We start from the raw sequence: 23,205 nt of genomic DNA on the forward strand, positions 1-23,205 counted from the left end.
GGTTGCGACATGGAGTGATAGTGATGAATCCTCTGCAACTGAGAAAGATGATACTGAAACCACAAACATGTGTTTGATGGCGGACGAAATAGAGGTTCAATCAACTGCAGGTAACCCAATCAAGCCATCTCCGTTACACAATTCAGACTCAGGAGATGCTAGACTTATGTGCAAAGTATCACATAACTGCAGACGTGGAAGTGATAAGAATGGATGAAATCAACAGAGATATGGATAGGCTTTCCAAATCTTCTGTCAAATACCGGTTTGTTATTGATGGCTACAACAGACAGCTTCCCAATGATTCTCAAAGACAGGCCAAGATGGACAAGGAAAATAGCTATATATATATTAGTCATTATTTGAAGGCTCAATAGAGTGATCATGTCTTGGGAGAAATAAATGAGCTACTTTCCTGCTTTGTACCTTAATGAAGATTAACTCAAAAGAACAAATTAAATGCATTTCAAAAAATTAATACTAGTCAAAAGACTGTTATATTGATTTCTTTGCATGTTGCAGCAAAACTGACACTACAAAAAAACAAGGCTTTAGTGGCCTTTTTGTAGCAGCCCTTTGGTTGACTGCCCCAATGGGCTTTTAGCCATCTTCTCTTGTGGCTGAATCAAAAACTGCCCCAATGGGCCTTAATATTAAATGTTAGTGTAAAACCCATGACTAGAGCAATTAGGTTATTTCACTTAATCTTCTCTGGCATACGACTTGCGATCTCTTCACCGCGATTTTGAAGCAAATCTCTTCACCGTCATTTTGAAGCAAGTCTCTTCCTATCAGATTCGCGATTTTGATGCAAATGATTTCCTCTCATATTCGATTCGCATATAGAGTAGACCGGAGCAAGATCGGAACGAAGAGCAGAAGGCAAGGACAGAACAAGTCGATTTGATAAGGTGAGCCAAATAACTCTATTTTTCAAAGATAGAACTAAATTCGATTCGATTGTGTGTCATTGTTTGTTAAATTTATAGTAATAACTCTGCCTTTAATTTTTGTGGATAATTTCGCCCTGTATATGAGGAGATTGAATTTGCTTTTACTTTTATGATGTTGTTCACAAGCAGGATTTCCAATTTGGATTGGATAAATAAAGTTATACTATGATATTTTGATTCTTTTGCTAGAATGTATGCTGTTATTTTCTGTTGGTGGTGAGTGAAATAGGATATGAGTGGTGAATAGGGAACCATTAGGATTTGAGAATGATGAGGTTTCGGCTTATGATAGCTTCATAAGCAACCCTATCAATTTTTTTGTTGGTTTTAATCCTTATTCCAAACACTTTCACATCTAATCCAAATTAGTAAAAGCATTGCGATCCTAATTACTGTATAGAATATGATGTCCTGTTTAAATGTTCAGGATACAGGATTTTACGACATAATAGAAGTTTTGAGCTAAATTTTCCAATATAAAGCAAATGCTTGAGATTCTTTCAACTGATACTATGGAAAAACTACTAGTTTCCAGTATTGTTCTGAACAGCTGATATTTTTAGGTGCGGTTTGGTTGATGGAATAGAATAAAATATCTAATATAGACAAGTTAGGACTGTGTTTACTGAATATTATTTTGCGTGCTTTACATTGAAATGCCTGTTAGCAATGTTCAACTTTTAGACTGATAATGAAGACAAATCCAAGTCCTGCATTTGCTTTTTCTCAATTATGCTAGCGCTGCGTAATCATTTTTGCATTTTCACTTGTGACTCGCTCACTAATGTTAATTATTTTGTGAATTTCTTCATTGCGTGCAAGCATTGTCTTACTCATTAGGATCACTAATTGATAATTGCTTTAAATTTCTAAGAAAATTCAACTTTTTAATTCTTTGTTTAATTTTATGATTACTTTTGTTTCCTCACTTTATTACGATTGCTCGTGAGTTTGTTAATGAATCTATAATCGCGCTTGCTCACGGTCTTTCGAGCGAAGTTTCTTTGTTTATTTATGAAGATGGACTTTTCCTTTATTGTTTCTCTTTTCCTTTACTGTTGCTGCCTAACGCTTCAATCAATAATGTTTCAATCAACTATGCTGACTATGGAAGCTATCATTAAGGGTACTAACACTACAACAAAAACTGCCTATAGAGGCAGTTTTTTTCGATTGTAGGGCCGGTTAAAACCGCCCCTACAAGGTCTAGGGGCGGTTTTACCAACTGCCCCAAATCTGTCGCCAAAGGGGACCGGAGCTACGAATTAGCGACGAAAATCATCACCGATGGGGTAGACTAAAAATTAGCGACGGATTTATAGGGGCGATTTAAACCGCCCCTATACCTGATTCTAGAATCCCTTTTGACTCTAGGGGCGGTTAAAACCGCCCCAACATAATTTATACATTATTAATTATATATACTACTTTTTACATTTGAATTTGCTACCTATAATAATTATTGATTAATTTAATTGTACAAATCAATTCAAAAAGAACATATAATATCAAAAAAAATCAACTTTTCATATATTACTAAATTCAATACATGATTCTAAAATTAAAAAACACTAAATTTGATGAAGTATGTCATTTCAATATCACTGGCTTGAAATTGCAACACTAATGTCATTTAAATATCAAAATAAAACCATTACATGAGATCCTTCTTGTTTCTAAATTGTCGGTCCTCCATCCGTACTTATTGGAAACCTAGACACTAATGGCATTGCCTCTTAGTGCCAATGTTGCAACATCACGAGCTCTTTGGCAGCCAATACTGTGCTTCCCTTTGTTATTGGCAGAAAACAACACCCAAAATATTGAGAAATATCTTCAACATCGTTGAATTTCCAATTCCACCGAACAAGTTGAGCTTCCGCAAGGCTGTTGAAATAATCTTGAGTATGACTTAACCATGGAGACATTTCTTCATTAATTATCTTTGAATTATGATCAGTGTCACAGTGTGTAATCTTCAAGCCTGGAAATATTAAAGACCTGGCTTAATTAATAAATCAAAATATGGACATAAGTGGACAAGCTCTATAAGGAACAGTAGTATATCTGGCTTCATATATATACCCAGGTCACTATAATTGCACCAAACAGCAAGAAATGTGTTCAGACGTGCTTAAATCTATGCAAGAAATCGAACAAACACAAACTTACACTAGATTCAGACTGGATTCCTAAGAAAGGGCGAAACAGATAATAGGATTTAATAAACAACTGCAAGAAATTAAATCTATGCAAGTTCTTATTAGATATACACAAGCCAATAGATCGAATCAGCTAAATTAAGATCAGAGTGCCGAATGCTTTTTGACAAGGACCCAATCTAACAACGGTCACAGAGGAAAAGACTTAGAACTGAAAATTTTAAGCACTTCACATACAAAAATCAGAATGATTTCCACCATCAAACAAAAAAACATCCTTTTCAAAGCAGAAACTGGTGCAAGTTACCTTACTGATCAGATAAGCTAACAGGAAGAGGACTATAACAATCAACTGAACTAGAAAGCACAATTTTGCACCAACACTCAGTCCATACTGAGAACAAACAGCCTGAGGGATAATCTACAAAAAAAAAAAAAAACGATTAAGCTCTTAGTACATTAATCATGCAGTTCCAAATAAGATTAGTCGTAAATATTAGGAATTTACCTCACCAAATGCAAGTATTACAGTAACTGATATTAGTATTAGAGTAACTGTCAAGTCCTTCTCTAGCGACAGAACAATCTAATTGTGGATGAAGTAAAATATCAGGAGACAAGTAGAAGTGTGATACTTGATTTTAACTAATTACTAATGAAATAATCACCTTGAAACAGGTGGGCAGTAGTGATGACGAAGGATATCAATTTCCCATAAAGAACGTCCTGTTTCAAGATAATTGTTAGTGCACAAAATGCAAAATAATTTCTCACTCACCATTTGAGCATAGAGCAGTTTCTAATAACTCTGTGTCAACAACTTTACCAGCACACCTTTGTACTTTTACCGGACACTTGTATTCCTGAAATGTTAATGAAAAATAGCAAAAGGCATTGATGAGGTACAGAGAAGACATTAGTTTGACTATACAAACAGAAATCATAACTTACCTGGTTGAATCTAAGGTTGACACAAATGAAAACCACTATGAGCAAGACACATCCATTTGGATTATTGACTTACAATATTTCCAAAAAACAAGCATATTTAGTATTAGGGAAAAGTACAAAAATAAACCTTGTGGTTTGGCCCATTTTCGAAGTGCACCCATGTGGTTTAAAAGTTTGCAAGTCGGTGCCTTGAACTTCATTCCGTTAGCAAAGAGGGGTAAAATTGACTAACGGTGTTAAAAGTCAAAGAGAAAATAGTTAATTCGGTCCTTATATTTAATAATTTTATAAATTAAGCATCCTTATTATCTAACTATCACAAACAAACCCCAAAATAAAAAATAAAAATTCAATTATACCATCTTCTCCATTACTCTTTAATTTTTTTCTTTCTCTCTCATCTTTTTTAATTTTTCTTTCTCTCTAAAATCAAGTTTCTCTCTCTAAGGGATTTCCTTTATCCGCGTCTTCTTATATACCTAGCTCCAATTCCTTGAAGTTTCAGTTGCCTGGTTGTATCTCTTGGATTGCTGACAACGGGATTCAAATCAATTCTTCTTCCTCTTCACAGCCTGACCTCGATGCCGATTGCAGGTTTGAAACTGTCAATTTTGATAATTTTGTTTGAATCTTGGTGTTTTCCCCAATATTCCTTTTACTCTAACCCTTTCCCCACTTCAATTTATAGTTCATCATCACGGTTAGAAAACGAAAAATCCAATGTTGTGAATGAAGAAGATCTGGAGTATTTATATAAGCTTGTGGAAGAGAAAGATGGAGGTCCTGCTTGGATTCATATGATGGAACGTTCTACCTCAACCATGAGCTATCAAGCTTGGCGTAGAGACCTCGAGGTTTGTTTCTTTTCCTCTGAGAATTCAGCTGCTTTCAGTGTTGTTTTCTTAGAATTGGTCAATTAATTAGATTGTTTTATGGGTTTGGCAGAGTGGTCCACCGCAGTACCGTAGCCGGACAGTTTTTGAGGATGCAACGCCTGAAATGGTGAGGGACTTCTTTTGGGATGACGAATATCGGTTGAAGTGGGATGACATGCTTATACTTCAAGCTTAGAGGAGTGTCCTACCACAGGAACCATTGTCGACCAGTGGATACGCAAGGTAGGAGATTGGTGTTTCACTTGTTCTTCTTGGAAAAAATGTTTGATTTTGAGGTCTTTTGAGCTAAATTTATGTTCTTTTATGTTCGGTGCAGTTTCCGTTCTTTTGTAGTGACAATGAGTACATCATAGGCCGAGACAAGTAAAGTTTTGGTTCCAAAATCGTACACAAATGAAGGTTTCAAGTGTACTGCTTTCAAGTGTACGTAAGGTTTACTCATTGTTTAATGGGAAGAAATTATTGAATGTGATTCTAGAGAGAGAAACTTGATTTTAGAGAGAGAAAACTTAAAAAAGATGAGAGAGAAAGAAAAAAATTAAAGAGTAATGGAAAAGATGGTATAATTGAATTTTTATTTTTTATTTTGGGGTTTGTTTGTGATAGTTAGATAATAAGGATGCTTAATTTATAAAATTATTAAATATAAGGACCAAATTAACTATTTTTCCTTTGACTTTTAACACCGTTAGTCAATTTTACCCCTCTTTGCTAACGGAATGAAGTTCAAGGCACCGACTTGCAAACTTTTAAACCACAGGGGTGCACTTCGAAAATGGACCAACCACAAGGTTTATTTTTGTACTTTTCCCTTAGTATTATTGACTTGTTACCAGCAAAGCCTTAATCAACTCTGTCACATTAAGATTCAATAGTAGGTTGAACACATCCTGCAGAAGAAATTAATAAATAAAATAGACAAATTAGACATTTGACAACAACAACAATAGAAAAAGAGGTCGATGAAGCGATGGCGATGAACAGATCAAGCTTTACGATCTAGAATATTTGGATGGAAGTCTTTCAAAATATTAGGGTTTTTTAAGATCTTTCCTTTCTTTTTCTGTAACAGCAGAGTGGATTTTCAGATGGGCTTATTTTTAAATGAAGCCCACGGACGGTTTTAGAAAGTGCTGCTAAGAAAGGGCCGTTAAAACCCATTATTTTTGTAGTGCAAAGAGTTCAAGCAAGAAGTCTTTGGAAAAGTTCAGTTGGAGGAGCTCAATCAATTTGGATTAATCATATACAATGCTAATGTTAAACAGCTTGTTGATGTTCGAGGCTATGAATATTTCTCTTATTTGGACCAGAAAACTCAGATCGAAGCTGCCAATCAAGCCAAGGTATTTGTTTCTTCAAGTTTGAATAATTTTCTCATTATCTGTTTGGAGTTTTCTTCAAGGTCCTTTACCTGCTGGTCCAGATCCTTTTGACATGGCTTTCTCAATTAACCAAGCTAAATCCATAAGGTAAAACACTATTCTATTTATAATATTTCAGGTAAATTGTATACACTGACATGCAGTCAACTTCATTTTGTTTCAATAATGTGATTGAGCTACCTTTTACGATTAGGTGGAACATGACAGCAGGAGCAGCAAGGCCAAATCCACAAGGAACATTCAATGTATCCAACGTGAACATAATCCAAACATTCATCCTTGAAACATCCCAAGTTGTAATCGGAAACATTAAATTTAATTTCTTTTTTAATTTTAGAATCATGTATTGAATTTAGTAATATATCGAAAGTTGATTTTTTTATATTATATGTTCTTTTTGAATTGATTTGCACATTTAAATTTGATTAATTAATAAATAATTATTGTAGGTAGGAAATTGGAATATAAAAAGTAATATATATACTAAATAATGTATAAACTATGTAGGGGCGTTTATGTAGTGGCGGTTTTAACCGCCCCTAGAGTTAAAAGAGGGATTCTAAAATTAGATATAGGGGCGGTTTAAACCGCCTCTACAAATTCGTCGCTAATTTTTACTCTACTCCGTCGATGATGATTTTCATCGCTAATTCATAGCTCCGGTCCCCTTTGACGACAGATTTGGGGCGGTTTGTAAAACCGCCCCTAGACCTTGTAGGGGTGGTTAAAACCGCTCCTACAAGTGAAAAAAACTGCCTCTATAGGTAGTTTTTGTTGTAGTGTGATGTACATTATTTAACAGGTCAAGGATACCCACACTATCAGAATTGCTAATTTGCACATGCTGCCAAAAGTATAAGATGCAATAAATAAAAGTTAAGACTTCAATAAAGTGGTGATGTGGTGATGGCGGTAATGTGAACAAAATTTATGGGTAGAACGACTTTATAGTGTTATCAAAGTTGTTAGTAACATTTGAGACTTAGGAGGACTTGTAAACCTGGTCAGCAGTAGGATAGGAGCAAGTATTAGAGCCATAAAGCAACAGAGGGAAGAGAAGCATTCATTGAGAGAAATACAATTCTAGAACCATTTTAAGTATACTTCTAAACATATATTTAACATGCAGGAATTATATAAAGATATTATTTGTACATAAATTATTTCAAAATTACTAAAATTGATATGAACGGATAAATAATGCAACAATACATATTTATCTACATTCAATTATTAAGCATTTATAGTTATATAAGAAAACATAGTATTTCTCCAAATGCTAGAAATTCTAGAATCTTAAAATATATAATTTAAGTTTTAACTGTATTTTGACACTCTTAGAAATAACTTGCAGAACATCCAAAATTCATCAGTTGGGACTCTGGTTCCAAATGCTAGTCATTTTAGATTTATATACCCATTTCCTACCACTTTTCTCATAATTATAATAATTATTCAAATCTAGAATTTTATCATTTGAAATTCTTGACAATCCAAATCGAGAGTAAATACTAATCTCGTGCAAGAAGCCATATGTTGTACCTTGTGCCTCCTTACTGCTACAAGCTATTTCTTCTTCTTCAGCCATCACTCACTCTTTATCCCCTTGGACTATAAGGCAAAACACAAAACCAAGTTTGTTCCAACCTTGCTGTAAAAATTGGACAAGAATGAAAGAAATATGCTTTATGCAATGATTGGACAAAAATTAGCAACTTAATAGGCAATATATAAGTCACCAATGATTAAGATACAAATCATTCTACAACTATGAATCAGTTGACTTTAGAAGATGGAAAACATGAACAAACTATTCAACAATATGAAGAACTAATGTGTTAAATCTCATTAATGAACAGCAAGCAATCCGCATTTTTCTGTAACAACCAAACTATGCTCCAAATTAGGATACATAAGCTTTGCTAATTCACTCCATAGAATCTTAGGCGCCACAAAATACACCCAGTGTCCTAATCAATGGTATACCTATCAAAAGTTCTCATGAAATGAACACATTAAAGCTATATACATCTTCTCTTATTTGTGAACACAACAAATATCTAGACATCACTCTTTCCATTTCTACTAAGTCAGGAAAAAAATATGTAATTTAGAAAAGATACATTCTTATTTAACCCCAAAACAAAAATTCCAGACTAAGCTGATTGTCAAGAATAACAGTTTGAATTAAAACAAAAATTAGGGATTTGATTAGGATTGGATATAGACCATAAATTTTGAAAGTAAGGAAAAAAAAATTAGGTTTTGATAAAAACTCTAAAATTCCAACAGTTCCATTGTAGAACCAAGAACTGAAAAACCTAATTGGTAAGATAACTCTATTTAATAAATAAACATACATACAAGCTTGAATTGGGTGGAAAAGAATACGAAAATAAAAAAAAAAAATGTTCATGGTCAAATTAAGAACCCAATAATAATAAAAAAAAAATTCAATTCAAATAAAAAATGTTCATGTGCAAATCAGAAACCGAAAACAGAAGAAGTCCAATCCTAATTTATTCACTACTTTTCCTTCCTAGAAGATAATCAAACCTATGTTATATACTAATTTAGAAACAGATCTAGTAAAATGGATGATAAAAGAAAATAGTATGGAAATTTATTCACTAATTTTTGTATGCATCTGCAACAAGAAAAACACCTTCATAACTGTTGATTTGTGTCAAAATTACTCTTTGTTTGGATTAACATCATTCACCAATATAATAATTGTTTCCTTTCCAAAAGCTTTCTCTAAATCAAACCTACATGTTGAAAATGGTACCCAACACTCTGTGGCGAAAGAAAGAATACTGGTGGCTAATATTGCACAATGTCGCCGGCGATCAACCATAACTAGAGAAGGAAACACCTCCTTCTCATGATTAGTCATTGTCGGCGACATGTGCAATATTAGCCAGAGCAGCCACAAAGATCATTTTCTATTCTCTTTCGATAAAGTGTAAAATAACCATGGAGCAACGAGCATGGAAATCAATTATATATACAGATAGACTCACCTACACATTGTATATATGAAAGCCACTATATTATTTAAAACTCATAAAATAAATGTTTTCAAAAAATAAAAACTCATAAAAAAATATTATTCATTTTTGTTTGTATATGTAACTGCTTAAAAGAAATTTTGAAAATAACGTCATTTTTCCCAAATATTTAATTATTATAATTTTATTTATTTCTTTTTCCTAAAATAAATATTACTATTTTTTGTTTATACATGTAACTGCTTAATAATTTAGACAACATACTATAATGATATTCAACGGTTTCCATGTTTGTTTGTTTTTAAATAAGTCAAATATAAGTACTATATTTTATATCATATCTGATGGTTATCCATTTAGTTTGTTTTTTTATTCAAAATATATGTCATTTAGAAAAATTCATAAGGTATTTTTATAACTATAAATTCAAATATTGTTTTTGAAAATAAATATGCAGAAAACTATGTTGTGCGGCATCTAATTGAAATGCGGACAGCATTTTTAAATATAAACTTATATTGTACCTATTCTATATTAAAAAAAACTTATATTGTACCTAGATAAATTTTTTGAATCCGGTGAACTTACAAAAGTGTACCTCCTTTGTATACAACAATGAATATGTACTCATCATAATGTATATAGATTAATTCTCCACTTTTGTTCATTTTATTGCTATAATTAAATTTTGTATTTAAACAATGTGAATGTTAAAAAAGTAAAAAAAAAATTGGCCATTTGAAGTGAGATGTTATATGTACCTTTAACATATAAAATAATTAAAATTTTATTGTCAACATTTTTAAGTAAAATCGATTAGGGTTCAAGAATTGATTTGAGACGTGAATAAATACTAAGAGATGGCGCCCTAGCTCCTCTTCCGCCGCTGTCGAATCCATGGCGAATCAGCAGCCGCCGGTCTCGGAATTCTCCATAGCACACTTATTCAGCCGGTCCTCATTCCAGAAATATGCAGCGAACATCCCCTCTTTATCGGCCCCCCTGGCTCGAAACCGGCAAAATCCTTTTCGGCTGCGCTCTTCGGGAATCTGAGCTCGGGAATTATCAAACTAGCGGAACGTCCCACGATTTCGGAAGAAGGCGGATTCAAATCTATTAAGATTCCGCTTTCCATCTACCAGGACAGTCTTAAAGCCTATGAATTTTCAATCATTGGGAGAATTACGCTGCTCAGAGGGGATTCCCCATGGAAGCATGCCGACCTCAAACGCAAGCTCAACGGAATCTGTAATCGGCAACTAGATTGGAAGCTGATCTCTCTTGGCAAAGGTTTTTATCACATAATTATGCCTTCTGCGGAAGCACTTCAGGAGGTTTGGAGCCAAGGCGCCATTGCCCTTAAACCGGGTATCATCCGATTATCTCCCTGGTCCCCTGGTTTCAATTTAGATGCTTATAAATCTACATCCGCCCAGGTCTGGGTCAGATTTTATGGCCTCCCATGGGAGTTATGGGATAGGAAAGTACTGTCGGGTATAGCTAGCGCTGTCGGGGTCCCGCTGCGTTTTGACAGAAATACTTTAGAAGGGGAATTTGGGCATTATGCTAGAATCCTAATAGATGTGGACTTGGCCAAGGAGGTTCAATATAAGCTCCGGGTGGATACAGATGCTAAGATGCACTGGATTTATTTAGAATATGAATGATTGCCCAGCATATGCTCAGTCTGTAGCATAGTGGGTCACTTGGTAGTGCAGTGTAAAAGGAACAAAGGCACAGTGGATCCAAAACAGGGCTCTTATAAGGATAGGACCTCAAAAGTCCCTATACCCTCCCAAAAGGAGGCTTCTGTGGAACCTCAGCAGCACAAAGAAAAGGAGGCTCCTATTTCGGGCTCCCCTTCTAAAAGGTGGGTAGATTATAGCGCCTCTGATGATGGCAGTCAGGAGGAATCGGAGGACTCTAGGGCAAACAAGGCTTTGCAATTATACACAGGATCCACTTCAGAACCTGGTTGGTCCTTCACAATGCCAGTGAACATTCTCCACCCACTGGTGGCTAATATCCCAGGCTGGGATACAGGCAATATTCGGGATGCAGTTAATATGCAGAATTCAAGCTTAACTGTTGCAGACACGGGACACAGGTCAGGGGTAGAGGAAAATAAAGAAAATGAATTGGAATGGTCCACATTCGAAGAAGACACACGGGTAAGCAGGTGATACCATTGGAATTGCTAACCCGAAAACGCAAAGAGCCTTGAAGAGGCTTTGCTTTTTACATCGTCCGGATTACGTTGGTATTGCTGAACCTATGATTTGCGTGAATAGTTTAACCCCTCAGTTTTGGTCCTCTATGGGTTTGTCGATGATTTCTACTAATGATAGAGTTGTTCCCTACCTCTGGGTTTTTTCTCGGGATGCTAGTAACACGACAGTAGTTTCCTGTCATGAACAACATGTAACTCTAGATGTTTTTGCAAGCGGGGTGAAAATCAGGCTCTCCTTTGTTTATGGCTGCACGATGGCTAGAGGTCCATTAGCTCTCTGGGAAGACTTGATGTCTGATGGGATCCGTTCAGTTCAGAATTGGGCAGTAATTGGGGATTTTAACGCAGTGACTGGGGCTCATGAGAAAACTGGCTCCCCGCCTTCAGTTTCTTCTTATTCAGACTTCCGTTCCTTTATTATTGAATGTGATCTGATGGAGGTTGAAAACACCGGTCCTCAACTCATATGGTCAAATGGGAGACGAGGGACTGCACATGTCGAAAGCCGCCTGGACATAGTGCTGGTTAGTCCTAGTTTCACGGATAATTGGGGCAGCTTACTCTGCACTGCTCACCCCAGACATTGTTCTGACAACAGTGCATTATTCTTACATTGCTCCCAGCACAACCGCAGGGTCTCTAGGTTCCGGTTCCTCCCGATGTGGATATCACACCAGTCTCTAAAGTAGGTAATTATATCCGATCACTAGACCTCTGCGAACATCTCATTACCGCCTATGCAACTACTGTGTCATAAGCTCAAAACATTGAGCCCGATTCTTAGAGAGTGGAACGCCCGTGTCTTCGGCAGGGTGGAGGCTAACATCAGTCTTGCGCAAAGAAACCTGGTAGCAGTTCAGGCAGAAATTAGCGCATCGGGGCTTTCTGATATACTCCACCTAAAAGAAATTGAGGTCCAAGGCGAGCTGGATCTGCAGCTTTATTGTCAGGAAGTGATGGCTCGGGATAAGAGTAGAGCGAAATGGCTAGAGGCGGGAGATCGCAATACAGCCTTCTTTCACAGGGCAGCTAAAGGGAGGAAATTACAGACTGGTTTACAGGCCTTGTTAATCGGGGAGGACCTGATATCGGATCCGATCGCCATCACGAATCATGTGGTGGATTATTATTCATAGCTTTTTCGCTCCCCGGGGGTTCATGGTAATTTGGACCCCATTCGCTCGGTTGTTCCGCATTTGGTCACTGAGGTTGATAACAGCAGGTTAACGGCTTGCCCCTCTGATTCCCAAATCCACGATATTGTGTTTAGAATGGACAAAGACAGTGCGCCAGGCCCTGACGGCTTTGGGGGCACCTTCTTTCAAGCCTATTGGGGAGTAATCGGTGGAGATGTCTGTCGCGCAGTAAAGGAATTCTTTGGAACGGGTTACATTCTGCCGGGGCTCAACTCCAACCTTATGGCACTCATTCCAAAATCTCAGGGAGCAAACAGAATTGAGAACTTCAGGCCAATAGTCATGAGCAACTTCTTCTACAAGGTAATTACTAAAATATTGGCGGACCGACTGTCTGAAATTGCAGTAAAAATTATAAGTCCGAATCAGTTCGGTTTCACAAAGGGTCGCCAGATCCATCATTGTATCGCGGCTGCATCTGAAGTTATTAATATGCTGGACAAGAAGTGCTTTGGTGGGAACATGGCGATAAAAATTGATATCAGAAAGGCATTTGACACTATGGATTGGAGTTTCCTTTTAGCCGTCATGGAAAGTTTTGGTTTCTCTCTCCAATTTCGGGATTGGATTCTCAATATCCTGTCATCCGCGTGCATCTCAATCTTAATTGATGGGGCTGCTAAGGGGTATTTTGTATGCTCGCATGGAGTGAGACAGGGTGACCCTCTTTCCCCAATCCTATTTGGCATTGCGGAAGACTTTTTTAGCAGGTGGCTACAAAAGCTGGAATCGGAAGGTTCGTTCCTGAACATGACCTACGTCTCTGGTAACCCTTTCCCCTCGCATCTTCTTTACGCAGATGACATGATGCTATTCAGTAAAGCAACTCTGGATAACATGAGGCAAATTCAAGAGTTATTCCGATTTTATAGCAGCATTTCCGGTCAGGAGGTCAGTTGGGAAAAGTCAACGGCTTATTTCAGTAGAAGAATATCAAATATCAGAATCCGTAGGCTATTTGAACCGCTGGGAATCAGAGTTGGCTGTCTTCCATTTGACTACCTTGGTGTTCCCATCTTTAAGGGAGCGCCAAATACGAGGCACCTTGCCCCGCTAGCGGATAAATTCCTTTCAAAATTTAGCAATTGGAAGGGTAGAGCCTTATCCTTTGCGGGGAGATTGACATTGATAAAATTGGCAATCACCGGGGCTTTGGTCCACTCATTCATGGTCTACAAATGGCCAATGAAGCTCCTTCACCGGATAACCAGAGGAGTTAGGAATTTTCTTTGGACTAGATGTCAGGACACAAAGAAGTAACTCACTGTAAATTGGGTCAAATGCTGCAGGCCTCTGAAATTTGGAGGTCTAGGGATCAAGGACTTCGCAGCCTTCAACTCCGCTCTTCTTGGGAAGATTGGTTGGGACTTGGTTCAAGGTAGCTCCCTAATGGTCGGGTTGTTAAGAAGCAGGTTTATGACGGAAACAGGTGTTCCAAAGTGCTATATCGGTTGCTCTTCGATCTGGTCGTCGTGCAAAGCGGTTATGATGAACCTGCGCGCGGACTGTCTTTGGTGGATCGGTAGGCATTCTTCGTTGAACTTCTGGACGGATCATTGGCTTAAGCCGCCAATAGCAGTGCGCCTAGGACTAGATGAGCAGAGAGCAGTTTTTGACACCGTGGAGAATTTCCTGATAGGGAATGAATGGACAAACATCCAGGACTTGCCAGCGGAGCTGCAGGCACAGGTCTCGGAGGTTAAAAGGTCAGATTTTGAGGAAGATATCTGCATCTGGGAGGTATCGGACACCGGCAGGTTCACCGTTGGCCAGCTATACGCCACCCTTCGACCGAGTGAGACAGAGGTTCATTGGCATAAATTTGTTTGGGGCTCCTACATCCATCTGTCTAGGTCCACGGTCTACTGGAGGATTCTTCACAAGAGAATCGCAACACATGACATTCTCGCTCGCACGGGACTGTTGGTCCCTTATAACGTGACAAGGTTAGTTCCAAGGGGGGGTGATAGGAACTATTTAAAATTTTGTCCTTTAAGGCTGACTTCTTTTCTTAAGAAAAGGTTTACACAGCGGCGCTAAGTAGTTTTAAGACACAAGCTTAGTCAACTTATGACTAAGTCTGTTTCTTTCCTTGAGTCAGGAGATAGCACTTAGAGTCTATTCCTGAACTCAGCTTCTTAGTGCACTCAACTCAGCGTGAGTTCGTTAGTTAGTCAGTTTTATAGCAAGCAATATATAAAGGAGTTTAAGGGTTAGAAATATGTTATTCAGCAGACATATCCTGGTTTGGCCTCTCCGCCTACGTCCAGTCCCCGGAACGCGTTCCGAGCTTTTTGAATTCTCTACTGAGCTCTTTAAAGGTAGAGCATGAAACTTTTTACAATAGAAGCTGAGTATACAAGAGTACCTTCCTCTATACCTCTACTCACTCCTATAACTACCGCTGAGTACTATAACCGAGTACTCAGCCTCTCCTTTCTATTATTCTAGAAATGTTAAAGTGTTTGTCCTAAACAACAATTGCTAAGACACTTTAGATGATTCAAATCACTCTAGACTTTTACACAATGATTGGAAATTGGTGTAAGATTTTGCTTTGCTTTTCTCACAGAACTTCAAGTATGAATTTGGACAGCATTTTGACTAATTGAAGATCTGCATCGAATGAAGCAATTGAGAGGCCTTTATATAGTGACACTTGAGGCACCGGTAATTTCGAATTTCGAAATAACCGTTGGAGGCAAATGGCTTCATTTCGTTGTCACTCAGGACGTGCTCAGTGTCGTTGGCCAATGAGATTCTTGCATCTTCTGTCTACGGCAGTGCTCAGCAGCTTTTCGTCAGATGAACAGAATGTTTCGACATTTACGGCAAAGTCTTCCAGACAGCTTCCTGTGCCCTCTGAACTTTACCCAAAGTAGAAATACTTTGTCTAGAAGTTGGTTCTGTTCTGCCGCTGACCTCACTGCAGTGTCGCTCAACTCAGCAGCTTCCTCTTGAAGCTTTGTTAGAAGGCTTCTCGATCCTTCTTCATGCTGAGTCATCGTTTTACTTGATACGACTGCGTTTTAGCTTCTTGGGTCGTGAGATCTTGATCTGTTGACTTAGGCTTGACTTCCACTTATGGGCCTTTAGACTTTTTATCTTAATGTCTTATAAATCAATAAACTCAACATTGAACAAACACATTAGTTGTGAATAAATCAAAGCATTTAAATTTAATGTGTTAGAATATTTTTTATCAATTACTTAAATAATTTTGTCAAATCAAAATCATGTGGAAAGGTGTTTCAACAAACTCCCCCATTTTGATGTTGGCAAAAATATTCAATTGAAGAACTCAGTATTGAGCTCCCCCATGATAGTTGACCTTATATTACTCAGGATACTCCCCCGTAAGGGTTGAGCTGCTGACTTAGTTTTACTTCAAACATTTCAAGGTTTAATCAAGTAAGTCTAAGGTCAGTTTTCAGAAATAGGTCAGCTCATGGAATATATTCTTTTTAACTCAGTTTATGCGAAAGATTTAGATATCAGAGAGCGCTGAGTATGTCTTTGTTCAATGTGTTTAAGAAGACATATAAAAGAGGTCAACTTATAGATCAACACAGCATACAATCATAGAGCAACGTAGACAATTAACACAGTTGATTTGATGAAGATGTGTTAGAGTTTATAACAAAACATAAGTAAGCATCACATAAGATTGGTCAATTTTGAAAAAGGTAGATGCACACATAGTTTTGTATTCAGGGTCAGCTCAACAAAATTCATAAGGGAAAGACTACAAGTTTTTAAAGTCTAAGTCTAGCAATCCTAGCCAAGCTATTTTTTCTTGTAGTTGAGTTGGGCTTCATGCTCTTTAGCTTTTCCCTTTCCCTTGGATTTCTGCTGACTTGCTGATGCTTCCCCTGATTGTTGAGTTCTTTGAGCTTGTTCTTTCTCCCCTATTTTTCCACCATCGGCAGGAGGAGGAATGAAGGTGTCTTCAATGGCAGCATGAGTTAAGCGTTTAGAGAATGCCTTAAGCCTGCGCGTGCTTTCATTGATGCCATAAAAAACAGGAACACCCTCATCCAAGACAGAACGTGGAATCCTAATATCCGAGGCACTGAGCATACTCAGAATGTATGCTTGAGACTTTCCAACCCAGTGTATACTGTCAGTGAGTATGGCAAAGGCTTGATGAAACATCTTTAGCAAGGACGTGTCAAAATACTGACGTTGAGCATTTGAGTGTCGCACGTGGTTGAAAGTAACTCGAGAGTACTTCAGAATTTCATTCGTCTTGAGTTGATCAGTTTCCATCTCTTCCTTACTCAAGTTGAGTAGACTGACAGCCTCACTAATTTGCTCAATGGAGCATTGGGAGGAGGAAGAGAGTTGCTCATTTGTTCTGGCTTGCTTAGTGTGAAGCTGGTTGAAAAGTTGATGAACTTCAGCAGAAGTTGCATACATTGTGTTCGCAGCTGACAGTTGGTGAAGTTGACCCTGTAGAGAGTTCATGTGATTGACCATTGTCAGCTGGAGTTCGGCCAGCTTTGTTATTGATTCCTGTCTGGGCTGTTGAGACTGAAGTGAAGTCATGACACTCAGAAGATCCTTAAGACCTTTGATTTCTATGAGAAGCTGAGTGACAGACGAAAGCTGAGTTGGCTCAACAAGAACTGACCCAGCGGCATCGGTATTTGTTTGATGGAGGTCCTAGAGTAGAGCGTGAGCTGAGTCAATGATTCTTCGACCAGACTCAGAGGCATTCAAATAGGAGTAGGATCCATCATTATTTGGCTCAGTTGCCGGAATACGAGTAGAACCGAATGGAGGAGGTGTTTGGTTCTGCTCGATATGAGAAGTGCCAGCATGATCAGCGGCTGGTCTTGTGTTTAGATTTCCAGTAGAAGCTGACTGGATGATATTCTGCACTTGTATTTGTGGAAGAGAAAGATCGGCAGAATTATCTACTTGGTCAGAGTCAGACTGAAGCTGACTGGTTTGAGGAGGGTGAAGAATTTCAGCGCTGACCTGAGCAAGTATTTCCTTAGCTGGCTCAACATGTTGAGGAGCAGGAACTTCGAGAACTTGCTCGGGATCATCTTGGTTTAGAAGAGCAGTTGAGTCGGCATGTTCCTTAGGATTAGGAACAGAGGCTTGCTTTTCCTGTTGCTCTGGTGGAGACTCAATGGGGTTTGAGAAGAACTTAAATTGCATATCGGATAGGTCAGTGATCTGATCCCGCAGAGGTGAGTCACTCATAAGGTCAATGATAGGGGATCGATGTGCCTTCTTCTTAAGTCTCCTTAACTTCTTAGTCTTTTGAGGAGAGGGGTCAGCAGGAATGAACTCAATAGAGTCAGTGGGTGAAGTTGTCCCTTGATCAGTGTGTTCCTTTGCTGTTGGCTCAGCTTCTTCTTCTTCAACCTGCTCAGTGTAGGTTGTTTCATATTGGTCAACATCTGACTCATGTTCCTCAACATTATCTGTCTCCTCATTGTCAAACTGACCATCCAGTTCTTCTTCATCTTGTTCACCGTGTGGTTGCTCAATATCAACGCCAAGACTTCGCACATAATAAGAGTCTTCAGAAATGACGACTCCTAGTGGGGCTACGTTGATGGGACTTAACTCAGAAGAGATTTTCTTCTTCTTCCTAAGTGGTTGCTCATCAATGTCCTCTCTTTCGTCTTCCTCAGGCTCAGCTTGCCTTTTGAGGTTTTCTGCTGACTTATGCTCAGCTTGACCTTGTTGAATTTGAGGCTTAGTTCACTTAAGCTTTTTCGGTGGAGAAACAGCGTCTCTAGAGGGGCTTTGAACAACTTTCCTCTTTCTGTCCTTTGGGTCAGCTTGAGTTCTCGCTTCCTTCTTTCCTTTTCGGGTCACCATCCTCTTTGTATCCGAAGCAGCGACTCCTTTTCCTTTCTTAGGGATAATCGGTTGGTCGTAGACCAAGCCGAACAGTGCAGCTGCAGTGATTTCTGTTCCCCAGGTGTGGATTTCCTCAACCAAACTCACCTTGTGATCTTTGAGGATTCGTGTAATGATGGAGCCTAACCTAAGGGTTCCAGTGCTCCGTTGAAAACCACCGATAATAAAGACTGGCATATTGATCGGCTGGTAGTTCAGCATGTGATAAATGAAGCATTGTTCGAAGTTCGTTGCTGAGCTGGTGCAGTTGATCTTTGGGAAAATGAAGTTGGTCAGTATATAGTGGGCCATCTTCTGATTTTGACCCATGGAAGTGCTGGATATCTCTCTTACGTGGTCAGCGGGTTTGCAGAACTCAACGGGATACTCAATTTTGTCCTGGTCACCTGATTTTCTGAGTTGAACTCCTTCGTTTTTTAGCTTGAGCAGTGAGGCAAGGTAAGCAGGGTTGATGAAGATAACCTTCCCTTGAACCTTGGTGACCATGTAGTCACGGTTATCATCAGCGGCTCTTAGGTTAGCGTAGAATTCTTTCACTAACTCAGGATAGGTGGCTTCTCGGACTGAGAACAGCTCGGTCCAGCCGTTCTTTGAGATCCACTCATAGAATGGTTGCTCAGCCTCCACAAATCCCTTCGAAAACCAGCGAGAGTGGTCAACCTTATACCCCCTAACACTCTCGTATACCAGTGAGTAGGTTCTCTCTATTGGGTTTCTTACCCTTGTCCTTCTATTGTTTCCCTCTTGAAGAGGCAGCTTGGTCAGCCTGGTTTTTCTTCCTTGGGGTAGTGACCTTAGAATGGTCACACTGACCAGGTGCTTGAGACTTGGTGTGAGTCTCTCTATGTTCCTGTTGAGCAAGAGATGGAGGGTTTTCATCGGAGAGATTATCGGCGTAACCGGCACCGGAGACATTCTGAGAATCTTTTGTCATGATTCTTAGAGAAGTTTGAGAAGTTTGGGAACTTTTAGAGAAGAGTATTTGAATACCAGAAATTTCTAAGCGTAAAGAGGTAAGAGTGGGAAATCGTTCACTATTTATAGAGATTTCGAGTTGATCTGAAGCGTTGAGGTGGCCGTTTGACCTCGAGATACTCAATCGACAAAAATTCTGGCATTTATGACACATTCGGCGCATGTATATTCTAATTATTGCGCTTACGTCATCCTAGGTGGCTATTTAATTCGCGTGTTTTGCATTAAATTTTGCAACGAATCTTTACTCAGTGTTAAGGATTTCAAACGTTTAATGTTCTGAGTAGTCAGTGTTACACAAAGGAACAGTTCGGGTGTTTAATCACTCAGTTTAAGATAACCAGTCAGTGTGTATATCTACTCAGCATGTAATAGATATTGATTTAGCATAAATCACTTAGCATGGGAATCAACTCAGCATGCATATATCACATATTATACTTGGAATTTACTGAAGAGGATTAAACATACCAATGGCTTCTCTAAGTATGTTGAATTGCTCACGAGCTAGTGGCTTTGTGAAGATATCAGCAAGCTGCTCATCCGTTGGGACATAGGTCAGCTTGATCTCTCCCTTGAGTACATGATCTCTGATGAAGTGATGTCTTATGCTGACGTGCTTCATCCTGCTGTGCTGGATTGGGTTCTTTGATAGGTCAATGGCACTCTTGTTGTCACATTTGACTCCAGTTGTTTTAGTCTGAACGCCATAATCTTCTAGCTGTTGCTTAATCCATAGGATTTGAGCAACACAGCTTCCAGCAGTAATGTACTCAGCTTCAGTGGTTGACAGGGCTACTGACGCCTGCTTCTTACTGAACCAGGACACAAGACAGCTTCCAAGGAAGTGACATCCTCCTGAGGTGCTTTTTCGTTCAAGTTTGTCTCGTCCATAGTCAGCGTCAGTGTATCCAATGAGTGTGAAATCATGAGTATTGGGATACCACAAACCTGCATTCACTGAGCCTTGCAAATAGCTAAGGATTCTTTTTACATCTATGTAATGAGATTCCTTAGGGTTAGATTGATATCTAGCACAATAACATACTGAGAACTGAATGTCCGGCCTACTAGTAGTTAAGTAGAGTAGAGAGCCAATCATACCTCGGTACAATCTGCTGTCTACTGACTTACCATTTTCGTCAGCGCAGAGGACAGTGTCAGTGCCCATAGGGGTAGATATTGACTTGCAATTCTCAAGTTCATACTTCTTTAATATCTCCTTAGCATACTTAGTTTGACTGATGAAGATGCCATTTTTCCCTTGTTTGATTTGAAGTCCAAGGAAGAAGTTGAGTTCTCCCATCATTGACATTTCAAACTCAGTCTGCATCTGCTTGCTAAATTCCTTGCACATTGACTCGTTAGTGGCACCAAAAATAATGTCATCAAGTTATATCTGAGCCAGTAGGGTATCTTTACCCTTCCTCTTAATGAATAAGGTTGTATCAGATTTACCTCTGACATAATTTCTAGTCAGCAGGAAACTGGTCAGCCTCTCATATCAAGCACGTGGTGCTTGCTTGAGACCATACAGAGCCTTTTTGAGTTTATAAACATGGTTTGGGAACTTGGGATCCTCAAACCCTGGAAGCTGATTAACATAGACTTCCTCGTTTATAACTCCATTAAGGAATGCACTCTTAACATCCATTTGAAATAATTTAAAGTTCATATAACTTGCATACGCACATAAAATTCTTATAGCCTCTAGCCTTACCACTGGGGAGAAGGTCTCACCGTAGTCAATACCTTCTTGCTGACTGTAGCCCTGAGCTACAAGTCTTGCTTTATTCCTAACCACGTTCCCTTGTTCATCCAGCTTGTTGCGGAAGACCTATCTTGTTCCTATGGTCTTCTGGCTTCTTAGTTTTGGCACTAAGTCCCATACTTCATTTCTTCTGAACTGATCAAGTTCTTCTTGCATTGCATTCATCCAGAACTCATCGTACTCAGCTTCAGTGAAGTTCTTTGGTTCCTGAATTGAGACGAATGCTACGTTGCTGAGGTATCTCCTGAGTTAATTTCTTGTCATCAGCGTGTTTTCAGCAGCATCAAGAATGGCACTCTCTGAGTGTCCTCTTGGTATTCTGATCTCTTTTGGTAGATTGATGTCTTGAGCTGGTTGTGTTTCAACAATCTCTGCAGGTGTAGATTGGTCAGTGAAAACAATTTGAGTTTCGCTTTTACCTTTGGTCAGCCCTTGAGGTAATGACTCAGCGGCTGTTTCTTGGTCAGCGGGTGCTGAGTATGGATCATCCTCAGTCAGCTGCTTGTCTTTTCCTACAGGGTTAGTTTCATCGAACTCAACGTGTACTGACTCTTCTAAGACCTGAGTTCGTTTATTGAAAACTCTGTATGCTTTGCTGTTTGTTGAGTATCCTAAAAAGATAGCTTCATCAACTTTTGAGTCAAACTTTGCTAGGCTGTCTTTGGTATTTAAAATAAAACATTTACAGCCGAAGGCACAAAAGTATCCAATGTTGGGCTTTCGTCCTTTCCAAAGTTCGTAGGGGGTCTTCTTTAATATGGGTCTAACTAGAGCCCTATTAAGTATGTAGCACATTGTGTTGACAGCTTCTCCCCAAAAGTACTTTGGAAGTCTATGCTCACTCAGCATTGTCCTGGCTATTTCAACCAAGGTTCTGTTTTTCCTTTCAACAACCCCATTTTGTTGAGGCGTTCTAGGAGCAGAAAAATTATGGTCAATGTCGTTGGCTTCACAGAATTCAACAAACTATTGGTTTTTGAATTCTCCACCATTATCACTTCGGATGTGAGCTAACTTAAGGTCTTTATCATTTTCAAGTTTTCTTACTAAAGTTGAAAACGTCTCAAAGGTTTCATCCTTGCTACTCAGCAAGATGATCCAAGTGTACCGAGAAAAGTCATCTACAATGACCAAGGAAAATCTTCTACCACCCAAGCTCAGCGGCTGGGCTGGACCGAAGAGATCCAAGTGTAGTAACTCTAATGGACGCTTAGTTGAGACAATGTTTTTACTATGAAAAGATTGTTTGGTTTGTTTTCCAGCTTGACAAGCGTGGCATAATTGATCTTTTTCGAACTTAAGTTTTGGTTGTTCCTCAACTAATTGCTTTCTTGCCAATTTAGCCAGGAGGTCCATGCTTACATGACCAAGTCTCCTGTGCCATAGCTAGGGATTTTCTTCCTTTGACACTAAGCATACAGTTTTTGAAAATTTCTTTTCTAAATTCAGCATAAAGACATTGTCAATACGAGGGGCAGTTAAAATCAACTCATTTGTTTTACCCTTGAATATTTTACATCCAGTGTCATCAAATATAACTTTTCTCCCATTATCACATAGTTGAGCTACGCTGAGTAAGTTATATTTGAGTCCGCTGACTAGGGAGACTAACTCAATAGTAGGATTACCACCAACGGTTCCTGACCCTACTATCTTACCCTTTTTGTTGTCTCCAAAACTTATGCTTCCACCTCGTTTACGCACAAATGTGATGAACTGAGTTTCATCACCAGTCATATGCCTCGAGCATGCGCTGTCAATGTACCACATCTTTGACTTCTCAGCACACCTCAGG

The 23,205-nt window shown here is 38.8% G+C and overlaps 1 pseudogene; it reads left to right on the forward strand.

The window, feature by feature from the left end:
• The first annotated feature begins 4,225 nt into the window (after positions 1 to 4,225).
• LOC136233746 (uncharacterized) lies at positions 4,226 to 5,474 on the forward strand (annotated as a pseudogene).
• Positions 5,475 to 23,205: the final 17,731 nt, after the last annotated feature.

This window comes from Euphorbia lathyris, chromosome 6 (genome assembly GCF_963576675.1).
Source record: "Euphorbia lathyris chromosome 6, ddEupLath1.1, whole genome shotgun sequence".
Lineage (NCBI taxonomy): Eukaryota > Viridiplantae > Streptophyta > Magnoliopsida > Malpighiales > Euphorbiaceae > Euphorbia > Euphorbia lathyris.